General features: G+C 43.7%; 1 protein-coding gene across 2 annotated transcripts in view; it reads left to right on the top strand.

Moving 5' to 3' along the window:
- Positions 1–6,175, top strand: part of SH3RF1 (SH3 domain containing ring finger 1) — a 286,988-nt gene that overhangs the window by 151,242 nt on the left and 129,571 nt on the right. The window lies entirely within an intron of this gene.

The raw sequence follows: 6,175 nt of genomic DNA, 5'->3' as shown, positions 1-6,175 counted from the left end.
CTTCTCCGAAGCAAGCAGGCACTCTGGCACAGAGTACCTGCACTTTAATTTTTCCATTTCAAGCACTGCGGGAGGGGTGATGTAAATGTGCATCCGCATACATCCATCCATGCTGCCATTTGGACATGATAAGGGCATTCTGAAACAGGATTTAGTCTTGAACATTAGCTGACAATCTTCGGTGGAATGAAGTGGAAAAAACTCTGGGTCCGCAAGATGCATGATTGACCCGCACGTCTCCTTGAATCAAGCACATCTTTCTGAGGTGCGTGCTAGCCTGGCCTCCATCAGTTTTTTTTCTTTCTTTTTTACGTTTTGGGGAATTTTTCTGTCCAGGCAGGAGGGCTCTGCAGTGTGAGATCGCGGTCCTATTATTGTGGTCTTCAGTTGCAGAAGCCGAATTATGTTCATCATCAGATGCCCCTTGTGTTTACGTAGGCTTGTTGAGCAAGTGCGCCTTGCAAAGAAGAGAAAGACATTCTGAAATGCTCAGGGCCAGTGCTCTGCTAAGGTGATGCAAGGAAGCCGCCTTGTAGCGCCACCAACAGGACATGACTCGCAAAGTCAATGACGGAGGATCGGACGAGAGCGGCAGATTTGTCTCTTTCTGTGGAGTGCACAATAGGCAAACTTGTAACTGCCCTGTGGCACTGAAACATTTTCGACTGTTCCTGAGGGCGGTTTTAGGAAAACACCTCAATCCAAAGCCATAGCTGTTTGGTATGCGCAAATGCTTGTATTACGACAAAATCATTAAGGACTTGATTAGTGTAAAATTATGCACACTGGGCCAGATATTCCTTTAGAATTTATTACCCGAGGCTCCTTTATGATTCGTTAAATACGACGAATTCCCACATGGAGTAGACTGAAAGCAACTCTCAGCTTTGGCTTCATACAAGATGGGCCTCTTTAAGCTAGTGAAGTTGGCTTTGGGGATGGCTTGTTGCCAGTGTTTTGCAGCTGTGTGGGTATTGCCCAAGCATACACAAATGAGCTGAGACATCCATGATGTCATCTTTAACACCATAGTGTGCTGGGTATGGAAACATGATACTCCTTTCCACCATACTGTGACCAAACAGTAGCAGATATTTCCCAGATTCACTACCACCAGTTGGCTTTATTGAGCAGGAATGTCCCCTGCTTGCTAAACTAATGCCCTATGTGCCTGACTGAGTGTAAAATTGATATCCTCACTTTTTGTTTGGCCCTGGTTTCACACTAATCTAGCATGTGTGCAAAGGCCTAGTCCTGTCCCTAGTCATGTGGGGCCAGAAACTTTTCTGTGACCTGGAGGCGCACAGACAGTCTGCCCTCTTAAATGGTATAGGACTACTGTCCATGATCTTGGTTAAATCAAGTAAACTGGTGGTGGCAGCTTAATGAATCAGTAGTGTGACCAAACCTTTTGTCTGAGTGAAAGAGAGGGTGCCCCACGGACCCCTCTCATAAAGTTTTTGTTATGTGAACCCCAAAACTTTTCACTTGACATTCCATGTGCATGTTAAGTGAGTGTATGTGCAGTGAGTGTGTAGCACGTGTGTCTGAGAAATGGGGCTAGTAGGATCCATTCCGGCTACCCCTGGTTTACCATGTCAGAAGATGGAGAGTGGATACAGCATCTTAATTGTAAGTATATTAACTGCATGCATGTGACTGGAGGGTGATGTCACAGACACTGGAGTAACTGAGAATGGAGACTTATAAGTGGATTGATGACCTTGATAGGAAGTGGCTGCTGAATATTTGTTCCTAAGCACTGTCATTTGCTAGATGGTAGGGATGAGGGGTAGTTCTGTAGTTTCTGTTGTTCAAGACGACAAAGTTTCTAGACCGAAGCTGTCTTTTTGTCTGCCCATGATTACCTCTTTAGGAAGGTTGATGACAGTCAGCTACAGCTATCTTACAGTTTATTTTGCCAATGTTTTGGATACTCCTGCTTGGGTTCTGCATCCTTGCTATCTACCGTAAGAGCCATTACCTTGTACAAAGGTGTGATACAACAACACAGGGTAGCAGTGGTACTGAAGAGCGTACCACCTTCCAAGTATCAAATAGTAGGTAAGTCAGTAAGTCCATAAAAAGCACAAACTAGACGTAGAGTGGTATTGAACTGCATGTTATGCCCTACTACCAACAGGCATGGCAGTGTGACCAGAACAATAACACCATAATAACACACCAAAAGATACCATAGCACTCTAGGGGCGTCCACAGTGATATTAGACATTGTACGAATAAAAGTCCATGAAAAGTTTGTAGGATTCTATCCTTAGGCTTACTTTACGTACTGGGTTACTGTGTTTTCAGCCACTGGCTTGAAGTTTACTTGGCGTGTGACATTTTGTATTGTCTGTTGTTGGCGACCCTATCGACCATACCTTACTCTTAGTGATTAGTTCTAGCTGAAAGTCTTTGCAGCAACACTGCTCCTGTTGAGACCATTTTGGACATATAAGCCTTGAAAAAGTCACGCAGGTGACGAAACACGTGTTGGCTGTGAATGAATTTACAATTATTCATATGCAGAAGTGATGCACTTACATGCCAAATAAAAGGATAGAATCCTACAAACTTTTCATGGATTTTTATTCGTACAAAGTCTAACATTATTGTGGACTCATCTAGAGTGCTGCAGTATCTTTTTTATTGTGTTGTACAAAGGTGTGTCTGTTGACCAACCAGAAAATTATATTAGAAAGAGAATCCATTCAAACAAGCTCTGAACCTTAGTGAATCTGCATCCCCTCTCTGAAAAATGTACTTAACGTATTCTCAAAACACCCCACTTTGTTCCCAATCCAAGTTCTTAATGATCATGGAATGGAGTGCTTTGCAGAGTACTCATACGGCTGCTGCATAACAAGGGCTGGATGGTGTCTGCATGACAACCAGCATCCTAGGGGTGAGTGGATATCACCTGATTGTGCACTTTCTGCTGAAGGAGCTGTGGGTCTGTCTTAGAGCCTTTAAGCGTGCCTGCCTGCTGAGAGAAGGAAGGAGTGTGCCTGGCCCTGCAGAAGAAGATATTGTCCAGGAGGAGAATCCAAACATGTTCCTGGCATAAGAAATAGCCAGAGAGAGAGAGAGGGAGAGTGAGTGAGTCAAGAGTGACGTGTGTGGGAGGAGTTCCTCTGGTCTTCCTAAACTGCTGTGGTTATGAACGCCATGAAGCCTTTTATTAATATCAGTTATCAAGTGGGATTGTCAGCCACCGTGACTAAGAGATTGGTGCTGCCATCGTCATGGCACTCTGTCAACACCAAGGTGACCGCCCTGATCAGCCAGAGGCCGCAACTACTGATGTCCTCCTTGAGGTTAAGATTAGCCTAAAGGTCGCTGTTACTGATGGTGAGAGCTGCCCCAGCAAACCGCTGCATCGAATTTCCAGAAGTCTTCAATTTCCAAGCGAAGCTGCCACTGCAGCCCAGATTGGTCAAAAGCCACCGTGCAGGAGCAGGACTGCAACACAGTTCCACAATGCGCCCACATGGACTGTAGCTCCCAGACTCGGGTAATCTTGGGCCTTGAGAACTGTGTGAGAGTGAGACTGACTAGCAGGTCAAAGTCTGCAAAACAACTTATACCTGGTTGCGAATAGCTTCAATTAGTGAAAAGTGAACTGAACTGATAGTCGCTAAGATTTCTTGGGGTATTTGAATTAATTTCACCTGTGCCTAATCAGCACTGTCTCCCAGGTTAGATGCCAGGAAGTACGGATGCTGCGGACCCCTTAAGCTGGGAGTGGCTATCAAAGGGTGTAGAGCCTCAATATCCTAAAAAGGATTTTAACCCTATATCACATTCCCCTTATTGCACTGTGTAGTATTTAACAAGCACTGAATTATTAACATACCTAGTTTCACTCGAAGGATAAGCGTTGGGCTGAACAATGCCTTGTTGTGTCTGTTGGTGGATTGTTGAGTTCATGCCACCCCACACCATCTCCCTGAGAAGCCTTTCATTGCTCCTTCCAGTTCTCTTCCCTTCAGCGGCAGCTCCATTTTTCTGCTGAATAATTCCGCCTCCTTCCATCTTCTTTGTTGCAGCTCCCATTTGTTGCCGAATTTTGTGACGTGTGCCGCCTATAACTCCTGCTATTGAGTACGTGCGTGGGAGCAGAGCATAGCAGGGAGATACACAAAGCTAGGATGTGACCCGAGTGTGTGCACCAGTGCTTAATTTGTAAATTAAAACGTGCTGGTGCTCAGAGCCCTCCTCTGAAACATGTGGCTGCTGCATTTAAATGTGCGAGCACGGAATACTGAGGCAGCTAATTCTGAAGCCATCTTGGGCCTCTTCAATCTATTTAAAGCTACTCATTGCCCCTTCAGCGCACTCTAGCAGCTTTCTGCTTTCTCCCTTTGTGACGCTCTTTCGTTTTTCGCTTCCTCTATATTTCCCATCGGTGTCTTTTGCTCTCAGCAAATGCTTCTGGCAGAAGAATAAGCGCCGGCCCGGAAAAATAAGTGCCGGTGCTCAGCACCGGAAACAACAAGCACAAATTAAGCACTGGTGTGCACTTTATAATAATGAAGCACAATGGAGCCACTTCACAAGAGCATTTAAGAGTCTGAAGTAGTAGTAAAAGAGTATTACTTGAGTATTTTTAAAAATGCCTTTGTGAATTCACCCCCAAATGTCTAGGGTCTAATAGTAAAAGTGCTAAGAGGGCACAGTCTTTTCTGTTTGTTCCAATTGTACATCAATATTCCGATTTTATCCCTATTTCACTGCCATTTCTGATGTTTTGGGCACAATCCACGAAGGCATTTGAGTATTTGAAGTGAAGTAGTACTAAATGAGTAATACGTAACATACTCACAAGTGTTCAGGGGAATTGGCCCGTCTTTGTTCAGGAGGCATGTAAGTACCGACCCTGCATCAGAATAGTATCTAGAATTTATTATTCAGTTTTCATCTATTTAATTCAGTTGTAGCCTGTTCCGCGTACCCAGTCCCGGGGTCCTGGAATCTCTGGTTTAGGTATTAAGTCCTCTGATGTGGCCTTACTGCGGCGCCTAAGAAATGAACAGCAAAGATACATTGTCTTGGTCAAGCTGATCATGCTGCAGCATACTTTATTTTTATCCAAGATGGCCGATGAGAAGATGCTTATCCACTGATCCAAAGTTAGGAGAGGGAAGCCAGCACCCAATAATTTTTCCCACATGGAGGGCAATTTTTTCCTCTGCACACTCTCCATGATGTATGTTGAGCTTACAACTTCAGAAGAAAACCTGCCCTCACACCATCCTAGTTGCTCAAACTTAAAAATACCCTTAGAATAAAACTCAGAATCAGTGTTTGACCTTATTCTGCTCAACATTTTGTATGGTTGAGTTAATGTACAAAAAAAATGTATGTTCTCTAAAGTCTTCAACTTGGTAGTATGAACAACTCTAACAGTGATTCAAAATTATGACCAATAGGCAGCATGCTCTTCTCTGCTGCAAGCATGATGATGGACATAACACTCTTCCAGCTCCATCAAACCCGAATAGGGTGCTTTAGATGTAAAGCCCCTCTTCAAAGAGTATTAATTGTAGATTCTGATAGCTCCACCATGGCCCAACTGTCACATCTTGGTATTTAGGATTGAAGAGGAATGGGCTTTCTGTTTTCTCATAAGTTAACCTAAAACTTGTTCAGAGCATCGGTCAAAGTCCGAAGTAGCCCTTGGATTGAATGAATACTTCCTGACTTTTATCATAATTTTAGCGTTGCAATAAATTCTCTGCAAACACTGATTGTATAGTTTAAATATATATATTTTCACCACTGACTTGGCTTAATCCTCATAATTGCTCTCTACCTATGTTTCGGATAATATTAAAATAATTATTGCTGATTTCAGCAGGATGTAAGGATGAGATGATCTTATTGTTTTTTTGGAATTTTGGCTACAGCTTACTTGTAGGCCTTATTAGGGTTGAGCATGCGTTAGCACGTGTCTCACTAGCAGGATGCTATTGGTTACAATAAGCGATTGGAGCCCGACCCTTGCTTACCATTTATCTGCTTCTGTCACTCTTCTTCAAAGCCTTCTTAATTTGCCAGTGCAGCTCAAATGTCACTTTGGACGTTTGCTGTGGAGCAGTGACCAAGCACAGATTGATTAGCTTTAATTAGTGCCTGTCTGCCGCTCCTGATGCGATTCAGGTACTATTTC

Source organism: Pleurodeles waltl, chromosome 1_2, assembly GCF_031143425.1.
Source record: "Pleurodeles waltl isolate 20211129_DDA chromosome 1_2, aPleWal1.hap1.20221129, whole genome shotgun sequence".
NCBI lineage: Eukaryota > Metazoa > Chordata > Amphibia > Caudata > Salamandridae > Pleurodeles > Pleurodeles waltl.
The sequence above is the reverse complement of the archived record's forward strand: the minus strand, read 5'-3'. Positions and strand labels throughout refer to the sequence as shown.